The 25,269-nt window shown below is 37.2% G+C and overlaps 1 protein-coding gene across 1 annotated transcript in view; it reads right to left on the bottom strand.

Moving 5' to 3' along the window:
* The window catches only part of DPH6 (diphthamine biosynthesis 6), a 218,449-nt gene that overhangs the window by 175,410 nt on the left and 17,770 nt on the right, over positions 1-25,269 (bottom strand). The window lies entirely within an intron of this gene.

Here is a 25,269-nt window from a genome sequence, read left to right as displayed (position 1 = left end):
AACCTTCCACTGCTTATTTCTAAAAAGTGCTACTTGCTTTTCTGAACTATAGGAACAAGTGTATGATGCTATTGCCATATTCTGGAAAAATCTCTTCCTTCTCATTATTGCTGTAAAATGTGAACTCATATCAGTTCAATAAAGTGTGCAAAACTAATATACTAGAGTTACAGCTTTAATGCAAAAGAAATGTTAAAAATTGTACAATTAATCATTCTGTTATTAGCACCAGGACAAATATAATCAAAGCATGAGATTAATTTCCCATTCAATCAAAAAGCAACATTGGTACTCAAAGATTAGAAAATAATGCCAGCAAGATATGGAAACCATACAAAGATGAATAAAAGTATTCATAGAATTAAACAACCAGTATATGCAGTCATTAACAAAACAGAGCAACAGGGAATTTGGGAAGGACTCAGATGTAATTTACCCTGTATATAGTCAAGCTATGGAACTTGCCACCACAAAAATAGTGATAATTATCAGCAGGTTTAAAAGTGGATTATACACATTCAGAGAGATTATGCTACTAATGGCTATTAATCATATTAGTACCTGGGGAACTGCTCTATCTTAGCTATAAGCTTCCCATAAATATCTATTATAACACTTTAAAAGCAGAATTCAGGGCTACATAAGTATATTAACTGATTCAGCAGGATTTTCCCATTATTATATTTCAACTATATAAAACCTCATTAGAGTAAATATTACGGGAGGTATGTATATTTTACATTAAGTAATTTGTAACCTTCAAATCTCCCTCCACCCCTTTTACAATCTGATAAGTAGGGAGGATCCTTTCTGAGTTTCTTTCTCTGCTCATTATTTAGCTGTGGGTTATGTCCTCTCTTAACATGACCATTGTAAGAGAGGGCATATGCACCAAGACAAATTCCTTGTGTGTCTAATCACACTTGGCCAACATAGCATTCATTCATTCATTCCTGCAGACTCATACTTGACACAGATAAGGAATACTGTGAAAAAAAGCAACCCACAAGTGCAGCTGTCTTGGAACTACGAAAATGCATGTCATATTGTCCTTTATCAGCTATGAAACAATTGAAATATTAGATATAATGCAAGGCCAGCACAAGGGAAGATGCATAATTATGTGTGATTTCCTTAGAGAAATGAAGCCACTTACTATAGTCAAACAATTTTCTAATTAAAAGCAAATTTAAAGGAAGAATGTCTCTGAGGATATAAATATCAGGGATGTGCTTCTGTGGCTATCCAGTAGAAATGTTTTCAGCACATAGTCTCACATTCTTTGTTGTGAGATAATCCTTGAAACAGTTATGCAAAGCTTTTGGGAGAACATTCTATCTTAGAACAGTTTGAAGGGGGATTTTGGTCCATTATGACGCCCACTTCCATATGGTTCATATCACATCAATGCTAACTTTTCTCACTCTTAAAAGATACTCAATATATGACATACATAATGTTATGGGCTCTACAGTCTATATAAACCTATGATCACCCAACTCCAAAATGTGATATTCTTTCTGCTTAAAAAAAAAAGACATTATAACTTAACAGTATCATAAAAGATTTTTATTTCATGATATGGAGGCAGAAAATCTACAGGTACTTAAACTGATAAGTACTATTGATGAAAGTCAATAATCACAACAAATACAACAAGATTAATTTGTTATTGTATTTAAAAAATGAAGGTGATTTTAGGCACTAAAATCTGCAGCACTTGGGAGAAAAAAATGGAATGACAACTAAACATAATCTGAACACATCATCTGTTGATTATTGTAGGTTTCAAAAGTACAGGGTTAATATTCAGCAAGAAACCCCTTTTAACCCCTTTTTTTAATAAAGGAAGTGAATACTTCCTTTAGAAAGGAAGTATTCATTTTACAATGTGATCAAATAAAGAACAGATAGTCCTCAACTTACAACAGTTCGTTTAATTACCATTCAAAGTTACAATGGCTCTGAAAAATGTGACTTATGACCGTTTTTCACAGTTACGACCTTTGCAGCATTGCCAGGGTCACACAAACATAATTCAGACGCTTGGCAACTAACTCATAATATGGCAGTTGCCGTGTCCCAGGGTCAGGTGATCCTCTTTTGCAACCATCTGACAAGCAAAATCAACTGGCAAGCCAGATTTGCTTAACAACTATGTTACTGATTTAACAACTGCAGTGATTCAACTAACAACTGTGGCAAAAAAGGTCATAAAATGGGACAAAATTCACTTAACGAATGTGAAATTAACTTAACAAAATTTATCTAGAAACAGAAATGTTGGGCTCAATTGTGATGGTAATTCGAGGACTACCTGCATTACAGATTAATTTATTTTAATCTGATGATATTTATTCCTGCCACGAGGGAATACATTCTCAAGTTCTGAACTTTCTCTGTGTCCCGCTTTCCTAAGACAGGATGAAAAGTAAGGACAAGGGTGAATTCTGTCTCTTCAAATGTACATTAATGACAAATGAAATTCTCATTAACCAAGAACAAAAAGCCTCCAGCTATATTGATTTCAGAGAAAGTCTGCGGTGTGTACAACAATGAGAGGGACTGCTTCAGGTACCTAGAACTTTACTTAACAAGTGCCTTTGCCTTCTAGCCTTGGTAAGAAAGAAAACGCTTAGAGTGCAGGAGAATTCCCAAGTCACTAGAAGACTCAGGTATCAGGAAGCCTGTCCCTAGAGGGGAAAGAAAAAGCAAGAAGAAATGTAGGAAAGACCCACAAGAAAACAAAAAAAAATTGCTGTAGGGAGACTTGGCTCTTGAAGAGGCAGAAATGGAGATTAAGAATGGCAGCACAATCAAATGGGCTTTGACAAATGCAACATAATGAGCCACCAAAACTCTCATATTAATCGCGTAGCATGGGCAACAGTATTTTGATGGAGAATTCACTAATAGGAATCTTTCAAAGAATCTTTCTTCAACTATCGTTGAAATATCAAGAAATAAAATCCTTCTTCCTGTTTTATTCAAAGGTGAAATATATGGCATCCATACTAAATATAATACACATTGAACACCACAAATCATAGTAATTCTTGAACACCAGATAAAGCAACCTTCTTTAAAACTGCATTTTGAAAAATATGTGAAACAATCTGTGGTATTTCTTGAATTTTGCTTCCTCCAATTTTGCATCCAGTGTTCTTCATTTTTGTTTTGTTTTGTTTTAACGTGATTTTTATACCACCTCAAATGCATTGGACATTACCGAAGCAGCTGTCACACAGGAGCTACAATGATATATAACTGCATAATTTGTTGATGTCATGTGATGTCACTAACCTCTCTTTGTCTCCCTGTGGATGCTTACAATCACATATCCTTTGTATTGTTTTCTGCTATAAAGATCTGAGTTCTCAGAAAGTGATTTTCTGTAGGTAAGATTGGAGAGTGTGCATTACAGTCCAAAGGGATGGTTTTTTGCTTGTGTCTTCTTCTAATTACAGGTCCTTATATTCCCTTCAAAGCTGTCCTTAAAGACTGAAGAACTATTGTGGGTGAGCTTCAATATGCAAATAGTAACATATTTAGAATGAGAAGCCTATAGTTTCTACAGAGTCCAGGAAAGGTATCATATAATAATTAAGAATAGATGGAACAAATGTTTTACCTGCTGTATTGTGATTTATTTGATGTCGTCTTTTATTAGGGCACTTGTATGAGAAGCAATATATCAAATGTTAAAAGTTGTAACTATCACTTAAACTCACATTTGTGTAAGATTCACTGTGAAAAATTAAAAGTGAAAGATAGATACTAGATCAACTACAAAGAATCCTGTGAAATCTAGATGAACAAATTAATCTTTGATTTATGATGTATGCGAGAAATAAACACATATATACAGTACCTCAGAGCCACCATCTTGTTGAATTGGGCCTACAAGCCTCATGGTAGCCAGTACAGCAATCTCAGGTCCAGGGTAACTGCAAATAATGGGTTTCCCCAACTGTCAGTCTGGCTGCTTATTTGGCACCAGCTTGCAAAATATACTTCAAAAATACTTCGCTCTTCACTGGTCTTTTCTGATGTCAAAAAACTAATTTGACAGATTTGGTTAGTTAGACTTGAATGGGAGCTCAACAAGGAATACTACACCAAAAAGTTAAAGAAAAAAGAATGACAGCAAGAGTAAAATACTTCCTTTTGTTGCCAAGAAATCTTTATAGAAATGTCCATGAGGTCAACTGACAGTGACTAGAGTTTGTATTTTTATTTTCCATCCCTGATAAGCCTCTCCTCCCAAGCTTTGCTTACACGATGTCAACATTCTTCCAAGCACAGGCGTATATTTCCTTATATCATGACACATCTTGACACGTGAAGGTTACTTTTCCTGCACATATTAATGTGTCTCTTTGAAGATGGCTCTAGAAGCCTTCTATTTTATGGCAAGATATGGATAACAACACACTGCTTTCTTGTTTTTAAGCAGGAATTTGACATTGTTCAGATTTTCATTAAGAGGCAACGTAATTGGTTTCAACTATACAGTTAGCTCTGGACTCATGACTGGTAATTAGCAACCATTCAAAATTACATCAGACTTCTACTGGGATACTTAACAACTCAGTTCTGAAGTTCCAATGGATTGCATTTATGGCAATTTCCCATGGTCATGTGATTGTATTTTATATTTTTGCCAAGTTTTAGCAAAACCATCCCTTAGTTATCAATTGATTTGCTTAATGGCTGCCAAAAAAGGTATTATATTGGATCAGTCACATGAATGAGCCATTTTACAGATATCATGACTTACGACCATAATGGGAAGGCTCCATTGAGGGTTACCTGTACTTAAGAATGCCAAAATAGAACTAATTCAACCATCCAATTAATGCTGTCAGGGAGGCATTAATTTGTGGCAAAAGAATTGCCACCACTAAAGTTATAGTTAAATTCATTGCACAGAGAATAAAATAAGGGCAACTTTATCACTTTGTGCATCTCTTTACCTCAGTAATGCTGTTCTTACTTCCAATGAAAAACAAACAACTACTCCCTTGAACAAAGTCTACTCAAAACATTATTTTAACCTTGGCTTTTTGCCAAAATATGACCGTTGTACCACAGAAATATATGCTAAAATTAATATCTGTTCCTAAATGAATGTTGCTTACTTTAGTAAAAATTTAAATGCCCTATTAATCATGGTTTTACTTAAAATATATTAAAGTAGAAGGGACCAAAAACTCTATATAGACAATTTAAGGAATTTTATTTTTTTTAAAAAACTAACAGAATGTATGTTATACAAAATACTATGTGCTACCCAATTGACTTACAAATTAAAAACAGTATAACTACATGTGATTTTTAATCCTCTTGTTATACAATTTTTTGAGATCAGCAAGAAGAAAATTAGTGACAATGCTTTCCATTTAATTAGTATATTACATGTACTGTAATTATTAGTGGGAAATGTTATATTAATGAAAGTGAAAGTTAGCAGTAAATTACCTTGTAGTTTTTGTCAATTTCCCAAGCTACTGCTCCTTAAGATAACCCCTCTCCCTATAGTGCTTTTGGTTTTTTTTTTTCTTTGCCTGATAAACATGATGATTAAAAAGCAGACAGTGCAAACCTTTGATACTTTTTAAATTAAATCCATGGCCAGCCTAAGGGCTGTGTTGATTTCAACTAAATGTGTCAGTTAATCAGATAAAAAAATTATCAGTAACTCAAAGAAACAGCAGCCTAAGGCTTCATCAGAGCTAAGGAAAGCTGAACCAAATAAGATATTCAGACAATATCATATTATGAGTAAAGGTTACTGATAAGCATAAAGTCAAACAGAGCTGCTCATCACCTTAATAATATCTATCTTTGGAAAACCATTACATACAAAAATCAAATTATCACTTTTAAAAAAGCAATTAGAAAAAAGGGTTACTATGCCAATACACTATTAAATTGAACGTGCATTAGGAAAAGCTTATAATTATACTTGCAAACATGTATGTCCTTTAAGACCAACAAAATGAGATAATATGAGATAAACAGACAAATTATATGAAATAATAATATGCATAATACGAAAGAATAATATGAATTCATTTTTGATACAAGTTTTCAATTTGGCAAGTATCATTGTGCTAAAATAATAAATAAAACCAACCCTGATTCAGATATTTACTTTTATAATTTCTCAATCAACCTAGGTAGAAATGAGTGCTATTTAATCAGGTTATCATCCTCCATCGTTTTTCTCATCCAATAACATTACTACAGCCCTAGATGTTACAGGATGTCGGCCACCCTGTATGATAAAGGGTGCTTTTCACAATTCCAATCAAATACTATCCTGTAATTGGGGAAGCAGGGAATTGGGTAAAAACAGTAAATGTGTCAGGGTTCTGCCAGTTACCCCCATTTAAATCATAAGTCTCTAGCCAAACTTCCAAAACTTAAGGATGATTTATTAGGAGTAAACATGTTGGCGCCGCCTGGGTGTAGCCGACACTGAGACACATCATTCATTGTCACCCTTGAGCCTGGTTTTCCCCCACCCCCAGGATGTATCATAATTCATATTCTCCAATGGGACACATCCATAGCCAAGAGTCATCAATCATACTCTCCAGTTAGAATTTTGCGTGGCAGAAACTTCGGTCACCTAGAAACTATTTTGAAAACATTTATGGAATGCAAGCTGCCCACTACTCCCCCCTCCCTTTTTGTTGCAACTCTAAAAAGACCACAGAAATATTTTATGAGTTGACAAAGTCCAAGATCAAAAGCTTAACCACAATGTTCCAAAAACAGTCCATGTCCCCATGGCCTTCTCAATGCTTCAGGTCTTTAAAATGTACAAGTATGTCATTGCTGGGTTCAAAAATGGTACCAAACCAAATTGTAACTTGCATGAATTTGGCATGGCATTAACTGGGAATCCAACAAATTATGGCATCAAAGGACTCTTTGCTGATTGTGCTGCTGTGGAATAAATGGTTAGCCTTAGAGGTATAAAACAGTTCCCCCTATACATCACTATCCAGAGGGCTAACAGGGAGGGTAACCACCTAAGATCTATTATTTTCAAATCTTGTGGTTGCTATGATGGGAAGGTTATTATAAAAAGTGGGTACGATATCTATTTATTTGCCATATATCTAATCTTTTCTTGTTCTTAGCAGCAAAGTCCTTCAAAAGAGCCTGAAGTTATAGCGATGCAAAGATGCTGCGGTAACTACCAAAAATAAACATCAAACTTTTGTTTTGCATTTGTTTTTTATTTTCCAAATATTTGTCTGGAACAAATGGAAGTCAAAATTGCACACCAAACACCTTCACTTATTTGTCATTTCAGTAAATTAATGAAGCGATATTGGGAATCATGATATTTCCTTTTTGTTAAACCACGGTAAGTCAGATACTAATGATAGATAACCTTTTGCCATCAATCACCTGATGGATAGAATCTGACACATCAGAAATCTTGATAGCAAACACTCTGCAATTTTCTTCTGTAATTTCCTCAATCTGAAACAAAAATTCTCAGATGAACAAGAAGGAGGATTACAAAAGTATATTTTCCCCATGGTGTTTTGGATTCTGACGTTAGTGAGAACTTAAATTAGATATCTAAACCTAAAAATGTGATTACACAATAGGTTTTATAGAGGGCATACACAAGCTCAGTCAGTGCTTAAGTAACTGAGCCACAGCTATAGGAGTCAATGATAAATACAATATAAAGGAAAAAAAATAGTCCTAAAATCATTCATAGAGCTCAAAGTACATCAATAATTCAACCCCAGACTAAACAAAAGCCGAAGTTTTTAGTCTGCAGCATTTTTTACTGTTTTTGTTAAACTTCAGACAGGAAATGGGCCTTTTAAATATATAGAGTTCATTAAGGGGGCCCATTAAATGTCCCACACTAGTAAAAGTTTTTACATTCAGAATGCAGTTATGAACCAGAGTTTTAATGGTCTTGTCGAGAACATGGTTGTCTATAAAGAACAACCTGATCCTTTAAAGAAAATAACATCACATCATCAAGGAAATTATTAAAAACCTTACTTCGGAAACATATAAATAGTACAAAAATACCCATTTAAGAACTGGAACATTTCCATATTTCAAAATTAAATAGAGACCACTGGAATAACAAAGTATGTACCCTTTTATGAATTTAAGGTCTTTCCTGTTCCCATTATTTCCAACATGAAAGCTACAATCATTTGTCCATGGGTGGAAGCAATCTGGTGATACCAAAAAATAAAATAAAATGCTTGGTTGTATATGGGACTCCTTGGATGCCAAGTTCTATATTCCATAATACAAGAATATTACAAAACATGTATTTCAGTTTTCATGTCATTAAGGATTATAAAGCAATTACTTTCAGCTGAAAGGAACCAATTACTAATGAGTCACTCAAATGATCATTAACAAAGGATTTTGCAAATTGCAATTTTAATAGTATTTGAGTAAAAATCTCTGAAGAGAAAATGAAATAAAGAAATGAAATTAACTGTGATAAATCAAAAGAAATTACAGTTTAACAATGACTTGTCATTTATTTACCATAACAAAATAAACGCACAGGGAAATTTTACAAAAATACAAAGGGATTTTTTTTGGTAAAAGTGAGCTATTGGCCACAACTATGAAACAGCTTATTCACAAATAGTGACATAGACTTTAATATATTCTATTGGGAAAAAATTACTTCAACATTGTACCTAGTGCTGCATAGAATTCAACATTCAAAGCAGGTTCCAAACAAATATCGGTACTTAAGAAGTTAATAAAGTGCTTATATCTATGTTTTTCATTTTTTCAAGATATCATAGATCTAAAACTTTTCCTAGGTTAATGTTATTAATAAAACATTTGCTATTCTAATAATAATAACAACACATAGCATACTTGATAAATAATAAAAATGTAGCATTAGGATTAAAATTCTGGGTCTTTCTTTCTCCTTCCTTCCTTCCTTCCTTCCTTCCTTCCTTCCTTCCTTCCTTCCTTCCTTTTCTCATTCTTATGGTGTTGGTGGGTGATGTTGGGACCTAGAATTTCTTGTGCAAGAGCCACATGCAAAACAAGGTGTCCATTAAGCCATAGGAAAGGTGGAAAAAAAGAAGCATCAGATTTAACTTGGTAGTTATCTATTTACAGCTACAATTGGAACTGGAATTTTGGTTGTCTTACAAGGCAATCATTACACATGATCAGATCTCATTTTAAAATCATTTATACCATGGTTGAGCAAATCGCACAATTGTTAAATGAATCCAACTTCCCCCACTGATGTCGGAAACCAGCTGGAAAGTTTGCAAAACATGATCACACGATCACTGGCACTGCAACCAATAGTAAATGTAAGCCAGTTGCCATGCATCCAAATTCCAATCATGTGACTGCAATGTGATGCTCATAAGTACAAAGTCTGATTGTAAATCACTTTTTTTCAGGACTATATTAAAATGAATAATCTCATATTGAGGGTTAAGAAGAGACTTTATTCTCATTTTGAGCAAGGGCCATGCTACTGCTTTTAGCTGTTACAAGTAGGATATAAATCTAGCAGGTGAATATAAAATTTAGATTTATAAAGAGTCATGCAGGCCACCGAGTTCAGTCCTCTTGTTCAATGCAGAAATCCAACTGAAAGTATTCCAGACAGGTGGCTGTCTAGCTTCTACTAGGTATAACCCACAAAGATAACACACATAGTTTCATCATATAGCTAAATAATAAATGTTCTGTCCTAGGCTTCTCCAAAAAGCACTAAGCAGGCTCGTTGTCCCAACCAAACACCTTTTATAACAGTTCCAGCTGCTTTCCCGCCTCACTGCTGTGCCAGCCCGAAGGCAGCTAATGACAACCAGCCTGCCCTGACCTCATCTCTGCCTCTGACGCAGATCCCTCATCTGAGTCTTCCTCAGCCTCCAGACCTGGCCCAGGTTCCTCCCCGACCTCCTCGCTGTCCAACTCTGCTGCCAGCTCTGCCAACCACCGGCGGACCACAATAAATACAGTTTTTTTCCCATTCACAAATCTTTAAAATACCAAGAAAAGGATATTGCAAAAGATAGGAGATAATATTGAAGGGAATCTTAATTTCAAGCTTGATGACCGCATCTTCCAAAGATTAATGCAGACTAAATTTAATGAAGCATTACACACAGAGAATTCAATCAGAATACTGTGTATCAGGTTTCTTTGTTGTATGATATTGACAATAACACATCAAAATGGCAGATAGGCACTCCATGAGCTGACATGAAGAAGAGTGAGTTGTAGGATTGTTTAATTGCATAGAGATCATTGGAAACAATGACATTATTACCTTAGAAAGGAAAAGCTATTCTTAATGTTCATTTTTGTCTGTGTATTAATTTTATTTGAAAGACCTTAAGATCAGGCCATAAAATTATTTTGGTGATTCAGATTTTACCCAAAATGATATCAGTAGTAACAATCATACTGGGGAAATATGGCAAACATTTTTTAAAAAAGTTTCAGTAGCATTTTAGACAAGGTCAAGCCAAAAAACATTTCAAATGTTAGAAATAAGGACTCAATACCTATGGAATGGAGAAGGTTAAAAATGCATTGTTACCTCCTAATGAAAGACAAAAAGCAAAACTGCAAACATTCACATAATCCAGCTATATGTCCTCTAGTAATCAGCATCAGCAATTCCTTCAGCTTTCTCTAGTTCCCATGATCTCTTCACCTGGCTGCTACCCCTATAAATACATAGAAGTTGCTGTTGAAGCCATTGGAAGCAGGGTGACTCAGTGTGACAATCGAATTTGTGCATGAATAGTTTCTTTTATTGACAATTTTCAAAAGCTTTCCTAGGTTAGGTGTCTTAAAATTCACTGAACAGGGACCAAACGTCAGTAGCTTATATTATATAGTATATCAGCAATAACACACCATGCTATACTGCCATAAAATAATGTAATTGAACCTATGTCACCATTTCTATTACACCACAGTACTTTCTGAAATTCTATCTTTAGTTTACCAAGACCTTTTTCCCACTGCATTGCTCACATTCTTTCTTCCTTTTCCTCCCTCATAATTCCAAAAATATCTTGTAAAATAGAAGTTAAGATGACGATGATGATGAGTAATTATTTTAAGCCAAGCACTATTGTTATCTCATGTCTATGATGTGCGTGTTGAATATAGGTTTATAATACTTCAATGCTTTCCATTGTATTTTTTTAAAAAAAACATTCAGCTCTACAAAAATGTATTCTTTATAGTTAATTTATGGTTTTAGGTGCTTACATAGTGACTTTTATAACTATATTTTAGAAGACATACAAACACACAAGCTGTATTAGCATTTTAATTAATTTGCTAATAATTCAGAGAATAGATCAGAAATTTGATAAACAACTATACCCAAATGAACTGTAATTGGATGAAGCAATGCAAACCTAAACAATGCTTTCTGAATCGCAAAGAAAATTTTATGTTTTAAAAAATTACAATAAAAAATGAACATCTCTCCTGCTTTTATTGCATAAGGACTGTTTGTCTTATGCAATCTGAAGAGTTGGAGGCCATACGTGTGCAAATGAGTAACCAAAAGCACTTCATTCAATTTCCACATAAGCTTTCTGACCAAGCACCAAAATCCAGACTGAATAGCTGCTTCTGCAAAAGTTGTCTTGCAGAATCCTAAAACTGTGCCACTATTAAAAAAAAACACTGACAATTTTCTCAACTCTTTCCCACTTATTACAAATCCTCAACAGGGAAGGGGAAGAGAATGTGTTAATGGCTCTTAATTAATTTGCTAAATTTATATATACATCAGCATTAGCTACAAGACTGTCTTTTTAATGGCTCATCATACATTATCAGAAATTACTTGCTTCATATATATCTGGGGTCACCATATCTTGCTGAGTTTATTACACTAAGCCATAATGAGTATGATTCTTATCTAGTCCAATTGATAAACTTAGCTACTACGGTTAATAAGCTATGTTTTATGACAATGTGATGTGAACCTCAGGCAACTGTGGCTAACAGAATTATTAACAAAATCCTAGCTTAGTCCAGTGGGTTGAACCTACCTAGAAAGTAATAAGCAGTGATTAAAGTATCACTGCAGTTGAGCAACAATCTCCAAAATGGAAAGGGAAGGAGTCCCTGTGGATTTTACTCCACTAGACGTTGGCTATAGTGGGCGGTGGTCATCTCTGTTTCAAAGTCATTGAGCCTGTGCTGTCTGAAGACATTTCTGCCGTTATGTGGCCAGCATGACATCACGGAGCACTGTTACTTCCAAAATGGAAGACAAGGTGAAGAAATAACAAATTTCCTTATGCCGCTGTATTCCATGCTTCCATGGAGCAGTTTCAGACATGGTTTGGCAAATACAGAATTAAAAAAACAAGGCAAAGTGGGTTGTGCATCTCCTTACTTGGCTTTTTGCCATTTCATTTATTTCTTCAAAAACTGGAAGAAGGTTTAATGCATATCACAAAGAAGTTAATTCCATTAATGCATTATTGTAAGGTCAGGTGGCAGCCTGGCATTATGGTTGAACTTTGCTAGGCACTGTGTAAGCACATTTGCACACATGCACACACATGGACTATTACCCCAAGAACTTGTATTAAATCATTTAAAAGCATCACAAAAGACATACTCCTTTTGTAATATAGTGATTAGTTTTAGAAGTGTAATTACTTTTCTTTTTCAAAAAGCTAATCTCAACATTAATACTCTGCCTTGCTTTGGCATCAAGAGCAAAATTCAATAGATGACAAGTATTTGACTAAAAATTCTGTTTGAGATATTTACATAACTTTTTGCCTCCAATCAAATTATTAAAAACAGAAACATGATTGTGACCATTGTAGTCCTCTAGTACTCTGAAGTTGGCAATCCCTAGTTTGTATTATCTTTTCTCTCTCATCTTTCTAAACAGCAGCAGTGATTTTTACAGCCTTACGTCTACGAAAGCAATGCATTCAGACTGGCACCGTACAAACAAGCAAAACAGAATGGATGTGTCTTGCCATATTTTCATTTTTTAGGGGAAGTAAGTGGGTGAGTAATGATTTAAAGTAGGTAACTCCATGTCCCACATTGGGAAAGAGCTGGGATTTTGTTTTCTCTTTCCTTTTCCTTTTAAAATTATATCAACTGTAGTTTAAGGCTACAATGCAGTTTTATTTTTTCTACCTCCCCCGCCAAATAAAAATAGAGGGAACAAATTTTGGCAGTTATTTTTATGGAGTTTTGGAGCTGCAAAATTCAAGGGTCATGTGGAGTTTCAAGCTACGCATCTCGTTGTAAAGTCTTAAGGCATGATACATTTATTTAAAATACATGAACTCCTTGCCACATTTTTTTCACAGTGCAGTTAATTCACTGGAAATGCACTTGGCTCCAAATTAGGAAACATTTCCCCTCATGTTTCCCCTCAAGAGTAGTTAATCAACTGTAAATACATTTGGACAAAACCTAGTTTTCCTAAGGTTTGCATTGTAGATCTAAACAAAATGCCTCATGCAAATCACTTAATATACTATCTTTTTCCTTAGTGTTAATTGTACCACACCCACCTTTTAGTGCAACACGTATATGTATAAAAGAAGATGAGTCTCATGGCAAATGTTGCTCTGAAAGCATTTATTGATTCTTTCCCTGAAACATAATTCACCATTCTGTAAAGCAGTACTTTGGGGAATGATGATGCAGGCAATGAATAAGTCACCCTGGCAATTGGGTAATAAATAACAACCGGCCCATTTTCTCTACAATTCCTCTCTCACTCCCCATCAGTGTAACATGAAGAACTGCCAAACCAGATACTCTCAGAATCAGAATATATCTAATACAGAGTAAAATTAGAAGCAAGTTGAAATAAGGTTGACAGCAACTAAGAAAGGGGGTGTGGATATTTAATATTTCATTAAGACAAACTAAACCTTGTGATCTGCATCACCGATAGTTTAGAAATTTACGTGTTAAAGAAGATAATACAAATATTGAAGAATATTTTTTTCTTACCTACAACAATCCATCTTTTGTTTCCACTTCATTTGTTCCTATTGTTTAAAAACAGTTAAAATTCCGATTTTCTATAGAATATAAAATTAAGGAAGCTGTCAAGACAGTAAATCTAAACAGTTATCAAAGAAGGTATGTCTATAAATTGAACAGTACTTTACAGATTTTTAAGCTACACCAAAACACTGCAGTTTCAAGCTACATAGAACTCAATTCTGTCTCTACATACAATTTTTCTACATTAAAGAGAAACTTCAAAAAGTGTGAGGATGGAGTTAATTACATAGTCCTCATCACAAGAATGCAAGGCAAAGGGCTGTCACTCTACACCTTGAAAAACATCTCAAGAAGAGGGAATCCAAACAAATAGACCAGAATAATCTGTTTAAGATTAAATAAAATACCGTGTTTCTCCAACAATACAGCATCCACCAATAGGAGGGCCCAGCATCTTTTATCGGCATAAAATCAAATTAAGTCCCTCCCCCCAAATTAAGGCCTATATTAAACATGCGAAATGGGGGGAATGGCGGGCGGGGCTTGCCGTTAGGAAGTACTTTTGTTGCATATCCGGATATGGTGCTGCCTGCATTGGTGGGGCACTTCGTATTAGGAGACCTTCCTCCACCATTGCTTTCCCTTCTCCCCTGCTGCCACGGCGTTTAGAGCAACGCAGCAGCATTTGGCGCAGCCACACGCAGCCAGCCAGAGCTCCTCCCTGAAACCTGAGCCCAGTGGGGACTCTCAGCTTCAGGGGCTCCTGTCGCCGCCTTCCCTTCGCCTTCAAAGGCAAAGCCAATTCTTTTAAAAACAACACCCTACTACCGGTACGACAAAGCCTCCCCTGCCTGAGACGGCAGCCCAACCCCACGTGGGGAGGCGAATCTCACGGGGCCGCAGCGCAGGATCGGTCCACCTCGGGAGAAGCACCCAGCCGCCACCCCTGCCTGGCGCCAGGCAGAGTGCGAAGAGCTTTGCCTGGGGCGCCCAGTGCAGCTGACAGGTGGGCCCTCCTGCCCAGAGGTGGAGCTCTTACCAAGGCAGTGAGCACCTCCCTGCTGGACCCTCTGCTTATCCCGTCAGGGCTGCACCAGAGCCGTGCGGGCTGGGCAGAGCCAGGAAAGCAAGCCGCGGGTGCACGCCCACCTGCCAAGCGAAAGAGCTGGCCCGACACAAGCTTGGCTTCCTTCCCAAGTCCCTCCAACCCGAACCCGAAGGGGCCACCGGGAGAGGCCACCCGAGGCAGCGATAGTGCCCACCCATCCGTGGACAGGGAAGCAAGGCGACGGCATGCACCACGTCCTCCTCCGAGCTGAGCCCTGCCGAGTCAGCCCCTCTGCCTGATGCCCGTTCCGCTGCAGCGTTTGGAGCTGCTGGTGCATTTGGAGATGCGTGGGGACGGGGATGGGCTGGGTGAGGGGTGGAAAGGATGGGCAGCTTCGGGCTCTCTCCGCCAGCCAGGGAAGCAGCACTGCCATCACCTCGGGAAGCCTCTCCTGGTGGCCCCTTTGGGTTCATGCTGGAGGGACTTGGGAAGGAAGCCAAGCTCAGGTCGGCCCGGCTCTTTTGCTTGGCAGGCGGGCACGCACCCGCGGCTCACTTTCCTGGCTCTGCCCAGCCCGCACGGCTCTGGCGCTGCCCTGGCGGGATGAGCAGAGGGTCTGGTGGGGAGGCGCTCGCTGCCTTGGTGAGAGCTCTGCTGCCAGAAAAGAGGACCCGCCTGTCAACTGCGCTGGAAGCCCCAGGCGAAGCTCTTCGTGCTCTGCCCAGCGCCAGATAGGGATGGTGGCTGGATGCTCCTCCCAAGGTAGGCCAATCCTGCGCCGCGGCCCCGGGAGATTCGCCTCCCCACATGGAGTTGGTCTGCCCTCTCGGGCAGGGGAGTCTTTGTTGTAGTAGGGTGTCATTTTTAAAATAATTGGCTTTACCTTCAAAGGCAAAGGAAAGGCGGCGACAGGAGCGCCTGAAGCCAAGTGTCTCCACCGGGCTCCGGTTGCAGGGAGGAGCCCTGGCTGGCCACATGTGGCTGTGCCAAACACCACGGCATTGCTCTAAATGCCGTGGCAGCAAGGGAGAAGGGAAAGCAACGGTGGTGGAAGGTCTCCCAATACGAAGTGCCCCACCAAAGTCGAGGTCGACATCCAAGCTGTCACTGCCTGCCCACCCAAGGATGCAAGGGGGGGAATTAAGTCACCCCCCAAAAGACAGCCTAGCCATTTTTTGGGGGGGGGGTTCAAAAAAAAACAAGGCCCGGCCTTATTTTTTGAGATACACGGTATTAGAGCATCCTACTTCAATAAGTGGGGGACAGTGCCAGATTCAAGCACTTGGCTTGTTTAGTCTCAAATTAACCTCCATTATTTGTGATACAATGAATGTGTATAGAGAATATGGATAATAAGATTAACAGAGATATACCAGGACCACTACCCGTGTTTTTCCAAAATAGGACTAGGTCTTATCTTCTTTTGGGCTCCAAAATAAGCACTAGGGCATATTTTTTTCAGGGGGGGGTGTCTTATTTTTTTCCCCATGTACCCACTTCTGCTTGTTCGTGGTGGGTGAGGAGGCCACAGGGTGCACCGCTGTGAGACAGGGGTAGTGGAGCTGCCTAACATGCCCTTCACCGGCTTACCTCAGGGCCCCTGCAGCCAAGCAACCCATGCTCCCATGTGACTTACCTCGCAGCAGCAGTTCCAGCAGCTCTGTCCAGCAGGACCCCACATGGCTGCTGGCCCACTTCTGCTTGCTCATGGCCCCACCGAGCAAAAAGCAGAGTGATACACCAGTGCCAGGGTGGAGCTACCCCACTGCCCCACACCAGCCTATCTCATCTCAAACCATCCATGCCTCAACACCTGCCTTGCCTCGTGGCCGCAGGCACCAACACACTGCTCCGCCTCCTGCTCTGTTTCACCTACCAGCAAGCAGAAGTGAGCCATCGGCCATGTGGGCTCCTGCTGCACATGGTCCCGAGGCAGGTGTCAAGGCATGGATGTCCTTGCTGCAGGGATTCTGAGGTAAGCTGGTGCAGGGTGCATGGGGCAGCTCCACCCCCCCATGACCTTGTGGCTGCAGCACCACGAGCAACCAGAGAGAATGGGCAGGGGGCCAGCAGTACAGGTTCTTAAGTAGGGCTTATTTGGGGGGTGGTTATATTAGGTGTACACATAAAAACACACTAAGGCTTATTTTCAGGATAGGTCTTATTTTCAGGGAATCAGGGTATCTAGGTATTGTTTTTTAATAAAAACAAACAATAAGATAATATTTTGAAGCAGCTCAATCAAAAGCCTCCCTAATTCTCTGAAGAACAAGGAGAAGGAAGCACAGTACAATCAAACTGGCAAGATTCTGTATTACAGCCAGTCTCCAGTTTTAGTTTTCCTGTGAAATTGATTTCTTGGGTCTAGGTCTGCCTATTGTGAGTTAATACTATGTAAGAAGATTTAGGAGTCTCCATGACTAAATCAAATCTGGGATGTCAGGTTCAAATATTCAATCTGCATCAGTAAATGATTATAGTCTGCCTATAGAATATGCTGAGCTTATTTCTGACCTGTAAGCAATGGGTTACAAATCATAATAACTGAGATCATGAAACCTACAGAAGACAATATCAAACATCACAATATCAGCCTAATGAGTAGCTCTCAAAAGATAGCTTTATGTATTTAAAAAAATGAATCTTTAAAATTTATCCACCTGTTTTTTTGAGGTTCATATGATTTCTCTGGATCTAGTGGCTCATGGAAAAATTGGTTCCATTCATAAACCCAGTCTAAAGCAGAAATTATTCAGTTACTGTTAAGCTTGGGAAAATGAGCAATTTGGCATACAAAATGTTCACCTCTCTCTCAACCTGCCCAAAGCTGGAAATGCCTTGTATGTTCCAAAGAATGGAGAAACAAACAAGCAATTTCCTTCTAAAGGCCACATCAAGACAGTTCTGACCAGCCCCACCCAGCCTCAGAACAAATTGAAGTACCAGGAGTTCGAAATCACTCTGCATTTTAAAAATCTTCCTCTATTTCCAAATCTGTGCAAATAAATAAATAAAATGAACTGCTTATATTAAATAGTCAACAATTCCATTCTTCAGGCAAACACAAAGGAAAAACATGCTGACTGTTCAAGGTGGAAAAAGCCTACAATTGAGATGGAAGCTTCCCAACATTTTTATTTTCCATTTTTCATGACTCACAGGAAAAGAGAATCTATTTGTATCTTTCAGAATTGGCAACTTATAATATAGTCAGGGACAGTTGGATACTGAAGCTTGCTTGAAAACTCCAAGAATAGAAAAAGTATCAGAATGAATAGGATTTTCTATGATAAATTCCTGGAAAATGACGGGAATTGTAGTCCACCATATATGAAAAATACATTCTAAACCATAAATAATAAAAATAGACCATCTCTTTATATTAAGCATTCTGAGAAATTTCAAAGGCTACATAAAAACAATTAAATAAGGATCTGGCCATTTTGTGGAAAAGAAGTACACATTAGTCTGTAACGTAAAATGTACTGATTTGAATAAATTGATACCTTCATGGTATATTTCTTTCAGTGATAAATAATTACACTTTCCTTTCATAACTTAAGATGAAAATCAAAGAATGTTGTTTGGTGGAGGGTTTTGTAGAGGGAGGGTGAGATGCCATAAAATTATCATTGACATTTTAATTAAAAGAAAGAAATGTATGGAAGAAAAACAGGGCACTTCCCGTAACATTCAGTAGTTGGGTGCTCTGTCATTCTTTGAAAAAATCTTACTAAATTACCCAAGCACTCACTAGGCAGAACAGCTATAATTCATTGTTCCTGTAATGTAGTCGATATCTATCATTATTTTAATTAAACTAAATCTTAATTCATTATCTTCACTTTGATATGCCTTGTTATTTTTATCATCATGATAGCATATTATCTTAGTTATCAGAACTTTAAAGTATTTTTTTCTTTAAAAGAGGTCATCAATACTTGGATTGTTTATCAAAAATTCAGCTATAATTTGTTTAAACACTTTTCCTTAGAAACAAGAATTTTAATAGTACCCACTTTCCTAACTAGCTACATCTTTTGCAATCTGAAAATCTAAATTATATATGTCTCTCATTTTTTAATTCAGAGATATGCATTAAGAAGTCTTGGGACTACACGTACCTTATCCTAAAATGCTTGGGTGTGGTCCCAGAGACCTCTGAAGTTGTTAGTGAATTCTACTTTTTAATATGATAGAAAATAGAAACTAAATACATGATTGCAAACTGACTACATCAGCTTCACTTTTACTTAAATTTCTACTGAAAGGAAATTCTAATATTTGTCCTCATCCCACAGTACTCCAAAACCAAAGTCCTTGATTCCAATCTGGGAATAACTGTGACTTGCAGGATATTTATCCTGATTTCATAAAAAAATCTTCTTTGGCATATTTGTATAACTTCTATAGCATTTAATCAGACACATAGATCTGAATTTAGTTGTATGCACCAAGGTATTTCCCATGGAAACTCTTGCAATGTGCTTGGGAAAGAATATAACTGTCAGGTATTTGGCTTCTGGCATAGTTTTCTTACAGAAATATTCCTTTTATTCATTGCAAGTAATTCAGGATGATTTCTGCAAATAATATTAGAATTATTTTTGGAGGGGAGGGATTAATGCCAAATAATCATCCAGTTTGCAGAAAAGCTGCTTCTTAATGATTTTCAAATTATGAAAGTTATTTCCCACTTACAAACTCCAATTTTTTCCTAATATTGTTATACTGAATTCTATTCATATTGAATACAATAGATAAGATACTTTAGAGATTATTAATTACTGTTTTTGTCAATTAGAATCTCGGCTATAATTATTACACTGCGGTCCAGATAGATGGCAACATCTAGTTGGCTATTGTGAACCATAAAAAGCTAAGCAGAGGTGGACTTCATTCTAGAAGTTAGAAAACAACAACAACACACACACACACATACACACACGGCAAAGAAGGGAAAGCAAACAGCCTTCATACTGTAGACTAAGGCATATTCTTGAAGTCATCAGGAATTGACACTACAGGCGAAACTTGAAAAATTAGAATACTGTGCAAAAGATAATTTATTTCAGTAATGCAACTTAAAAGGTGAAACTAATATATGAGATAGACTCATTACATGCAAAGCAAGATAGTTCAAGCCATGATGTGTCATAATTGAGATGATTATGGCTTACAGCTCATGAAAACCCCAAATCCACAATCTAGGAAAATTAGAATGTGAAAAGGTTCAATATTCTAGGCTCAAAGTGTCCCACTCTAATCAGCTATTTAAGCCATAACACCTGCAAAAGGTTCCTGAGACTTTAAATGGTCTCTCAGTCTGGTTCAGTAGGAATCACAATCATGGGAAAGACTGCTGACCTGACAGTTGTGCAGAAAACCATCACTGACACCCTCCATAAGGAGGGAAAGCCTCAAAAGGTAATTGCAAAAGAAGTTGGATGTTCCCAAAGTGCTGTATCAAAGCACATTAATAGAAAGTTATGTGGAAGGGGAAAGTGTGGAAGAAAAAGGTGCACAAGCAGCAGGGATGTCCGCAGCCTGGAGAGGATTGTCAGGAAAAGGCCATTCAAAAGTGTTGGGGACTTTCACAAGGAGTGGACTGAGGCTGGAGTCAGTGCATCAAGAGCCACCACACAGACAGATTCTGGAGATGGGCTTCAAATGTTGTATTCCTCTTGTCAAGCTGCTCCTGAACAGCAAACGTCAGAAGCATCTTACCTGGGCTAAAGAAAAACAAAACTGGTCTGTTGCTCAGTGGTCTAAAGTCCTCTTTTCTGATGAGAGCAACTTTTGCATCTCATTTGGAAACCAAGGACCCAGAGTCTGGAGGAAGAATGGAGAGGCACACGCTACAAAATGCTTGAAGTCCAGTGTGAAGTTTCCACAGTCTGTGTTGATTTGGGGAGCCATGTCATTTGTTGGTGTTGGTCCACTGTGCTTCATTAAGTCCAGGGTCAACGCAGCCGTCTACCAGGAGATTTTGGAGCACTTCATGCTTCCTTCCACAAATGAGCTTTATGGAGATGCTGACTTCATTTTCCAGCAGGACTTGGCACCTGCCCACAGTGCCAAAAGCACCCAAACCTGGTTCAATGACCGTGGGATTACTGTGCTTGATTGGCTAGCAAACTCGCCTGACCTGAACCCCATAGAGAATCTATGGGTCATTGCCAAGAGAAAGATGAGAGACATGAGACCGAACAATGCAGAAGAACTGAAGGCCACTATTGAAGCATCCTGGTCTTCCATAACACCTCAGCAGTGCCACAGGCTGATAGCTTCCATGCCACGCTGCATTGAGGCAGTAATTGCTGCAAAAGGGGCCCAAACCAAGTACTGAGTGCATATGCATGCTTATACTTTTCAGAGGTCCAATATTGTTCTATGTACAATCCTTGTTTTATTGATTGCATGTAATATTCTAATTTTCTGAGATTGTGGATTTGGGGTTTTCATGAGCTGTAAGCCATAATCATTACAATTATGACAAATCATGGCTTGAACTATCTTGCTTTGCATGTAATGAGTCTATCTCATATATTAGTTTCACCTTTTAAGTTGCATTACTGAAATAAATTATCTTTTGCATGATATTCTAATTTTTTGAGTTTTACCTGTATGTTGTGATTTGTGTCTTTTTATACCCATAATAATTTGATAAATTTTACTGGCTCATTATTTATCTCTGAAAACTTCAGTAAGGTAGCACTTTGAACTAATACATAGTATTTGCTTATATTTATCACTATGCAATGCATATCCAGTAAGTAAGTAAGTAAATAAGTAAGTATATCTTTGTGTGTATGTGTATGTATATACAGTATATGTTTATGTGCGTGTATACATACATACATACATACATACATACATACATACATGCTACTTCTCACCATAATGGCAAACAGTTGACGCGATGTGGTTTAAAAACTGAATTAGGTTTACTTGGCTTTTTTATGCACGGAAAGAGTTGTCAGACAATGCCCTCAAAAGGCCATATGAATCATTAAGTAATCAGAATATTTTTTATTAAGTACCATAAAATAAGGACAGAGAGGTAGCTCAGCGGCTTGTCACCTGGAAAGCCAGTCCCAGGTTCAAGACCCTAGTGCCACATGACTGGGTGAGTTCTTGTCCTTGCCCAGCTCTTGCTAACTTAGAAGTTCAAAAGAATGCAAATGCAAGTAGATAAACAGGCACCACTTCTGGGGAAAAGTAACAGTGATCCGTGACATCACGTTGGCCATATGATGGTAGAAATGTCTTTGGACAGCACTGAGTCAATGGCTTTGAAATGGAGATAAACACTGCCTCCTATAGGCAGCAACAACAAGCAGAGTAAAATCAGCAGGGACTCCTTTACCTTTTACCATAAAACGGCACAGAAGTACATACATATTTACATGGAATATATGCAGAAAGGTATTCATATAACACAGATTTTCACTGAGGAAAGCTATGCATCAATTCTGGAAAATTATCTGAAGGTAAATTATCTGAAGGTCTAAGAGGACACAATAAACCTGTCGAGTCTATCAAAAACATCTCATGACTTAAAGATCACACAGTTAACAAGTTATTCTTTGGATCTATACCTCAACTTTCCTTTGGGACTTTTCCCATTTCTCTGTGCAACAAGATTCTTGTGGGAATGACTGCTACACAAAGCCAGGCACAGAATGACATTGAATATGAGTCTTCCCAGACCTATCTCTGCCATCTTAAACCAGTACACCACACCGACTCTTTACTTAAATGTATACATAAATTATGACTTAAAACATATAAAGAAAATTAGTAGAAAAAGACCACTGTTCAGAAATTCTATTAGCCTCAACTGGCTAGAAAATATGTCTCCTAAAATCAATAATTGACTCAGATATATTAAGAAACATATAACAAATGCAAAGCAATTCAGACAGTTAATTTTAATATAGTATTGGAGTATTTCTTTCTAGAATACATATACATCAGAATTTATTTAATACTTCTAAATAACTTAATAATAATGTAACATCCTGTTCAACATCCCCATCCTAAGACTCTTCCCTGTATAAGAAACTGCACGCACACACACAGCCTACAGAGGGCACTGTTGTATTAGCTTTAGAATATTTTGGGTTCTGCACTGGTCTGAAGAGCTGTCATAAATATCCAATTCACAGAATGTGAAAGTGAAAATGTAGCAAGCTTACCCCATTTGTAACAAACCAAAATTTTCTAAAGACAATTGGATTTGAGAAGAAAATATAAACTTTGCAACAGCCTGTTGGACTGACCATGTCACTATAGTGTGTGTGTGTGTGTGTGTGTGTGTGTGTGTGTGTGTGTGTGTGTAGAATAATTCCTGGTAGTTGGTTCATTTAAAAAAGATAATTTAATCAGAGAACCCCACTCTTCACAAATCAGTTTCACTAAAGTCCCATGTTGTGATCAACAGAAATAACATGCATGAGCAAATTCAATTCCATCACTAGGAACAAGGTATTAATGCTTACAGATTTGGTTTTAAAATACTAATTCTGTCCTTCCACCTCTGTAGAAATTAAAAACAGTAAGACATTGTAACTAGCAATATACTGTAGATATAAACTAGCCAAACTCAAGTTTTCAAAAAAGAAACCTGCTATAAATAACATTACCATCTCCATGTTAAAAAACAGATGCTAATTATTAACATATTCACATAACATTACAATGAAGAGATAATGGCTTATTTTATGTATTAGTAAATGTAGTAGCAAGATCCCATATTTGATTACAAAATACCGTAATTTTGAATACAAAAACAGGAAATGTAAATTATCTTCATCAAAATAATCAAACCTTGATATCTCTGCAATATGTATGTATTTGATGTATTATCAAAATAGGAGCAATATTCAGAGGCTGTTCTTTTTCTCTGTATGAACCTTTTGTCTGTAGCATGCTTAAATTAATACTTCAGTTTCATTTATTTCAATAGGGTTTAAGCATGTGTAATTGAGCTCTGCAATGCAGTAGTAGTTACAAGCTGATTGAAGACTAAATAAAAATATTTTTCATTCATATATTTTTGTTGTTTAATAAGAACATCCTATATATAACTGAAAATTCCCTTAGCTACTCCTGCCTCATAAAAAGATATGTGTTTTTCTTTCTTTCTTTGACAGTATTATTTTCAAGAATTTGCTAATTCCAAAACTAATTCTCACAATTCAGCATCTTCAGTGGATCTACAAGGGTTCAGTCTTAAAATACAATATTTATTTCTTGATCAAGTGTAAACAGTTTCCAAAAGTGTTTTTATAATGTATATATTACCCTTATGCTTTAAACTACAATTGGTTTTCAAATACATGGTTTACTGAAACCAAATCCATTCATGTGTCACAGTAAAACCAAGAAAAACATTCTGGTAAGTGCCTTTAAACAGTTCTGAACTCTTTAACATAATTTCCATTAATTTTAAAATGTGATTGCTGTAAAGATTAAAATAAATTACAGATTTCATTTTTGCAAAAGAAAAAATCAACAAGATCCAATAGTAGTTGTACAGCAATATTAGATTTTAAGTGATAATTAAAAATCTACTTGCTGCTAGATAAGTATGGACCATTTTATGCATATACAAATACTTCACTTAAAGTGCTAGTATTCTTAAAGGAACATTAAAGCAAAATGATTTGCAAATATTATTGTTAATTAATGCTCACTTTGCATTTAGAAGGATGACATGATCTTCTTAAGAATAAATACACTGTTTCTTTCTGAAGTCTTGCCAAACTGAACTAGGTAAAGGTTAGATTTAATGACTAATAAACAGACTTTAAAGGCAAAATAAAAAAAAATTCAGGGACAGATCAGCTTCCAATTAGTGAAGCTTAACTTTTAAACAGGAAGAGGTTTGAAAAGAATGAGTACAATTGGAAACCCATACTTCACATTCTGCAATATCCCTGATAAAGGGAGGAAATGTGTGTTTATCAATGTGTAGCAAGTTTGACGTCCTGTAAACAATGCCTTAGTTGCCCACTTCCAAATATATGTGAGAATCTTATAGATCCAGAATGCTACATTCATCAAGCAAGGCCACATTAGAATAATCCGGCGGTGGAAAATTAAGAAAATCTGGCAATTGGAGTCTTAGGACTGATTAGGAAAAGAAATCAAGGTTTCCCAGTCGTCTTTCGTCACTAGTTTCCCTTTCTATG

Source organism: Pseudonaja textilis, chromosome 1 (assembly GCF_049901715.1).
Source record: "Pseudonaja textilis isolate UNSWEBS1 chromosome 1, rPseTex1.2, whole genome shotgun sequence".
NCBI classification, from domain to species: domain Eukaryota; kingdom Metazoa; phylum Chordata; class Lepidosauria; order Squamata; family Elapidae; genus Pseudonaja; species Pseudonaja textilis.
Note: the sequence above shows the minus strand (reverse complement) of the source record. Positions and strands in the feature narration are given on the sequence as shown.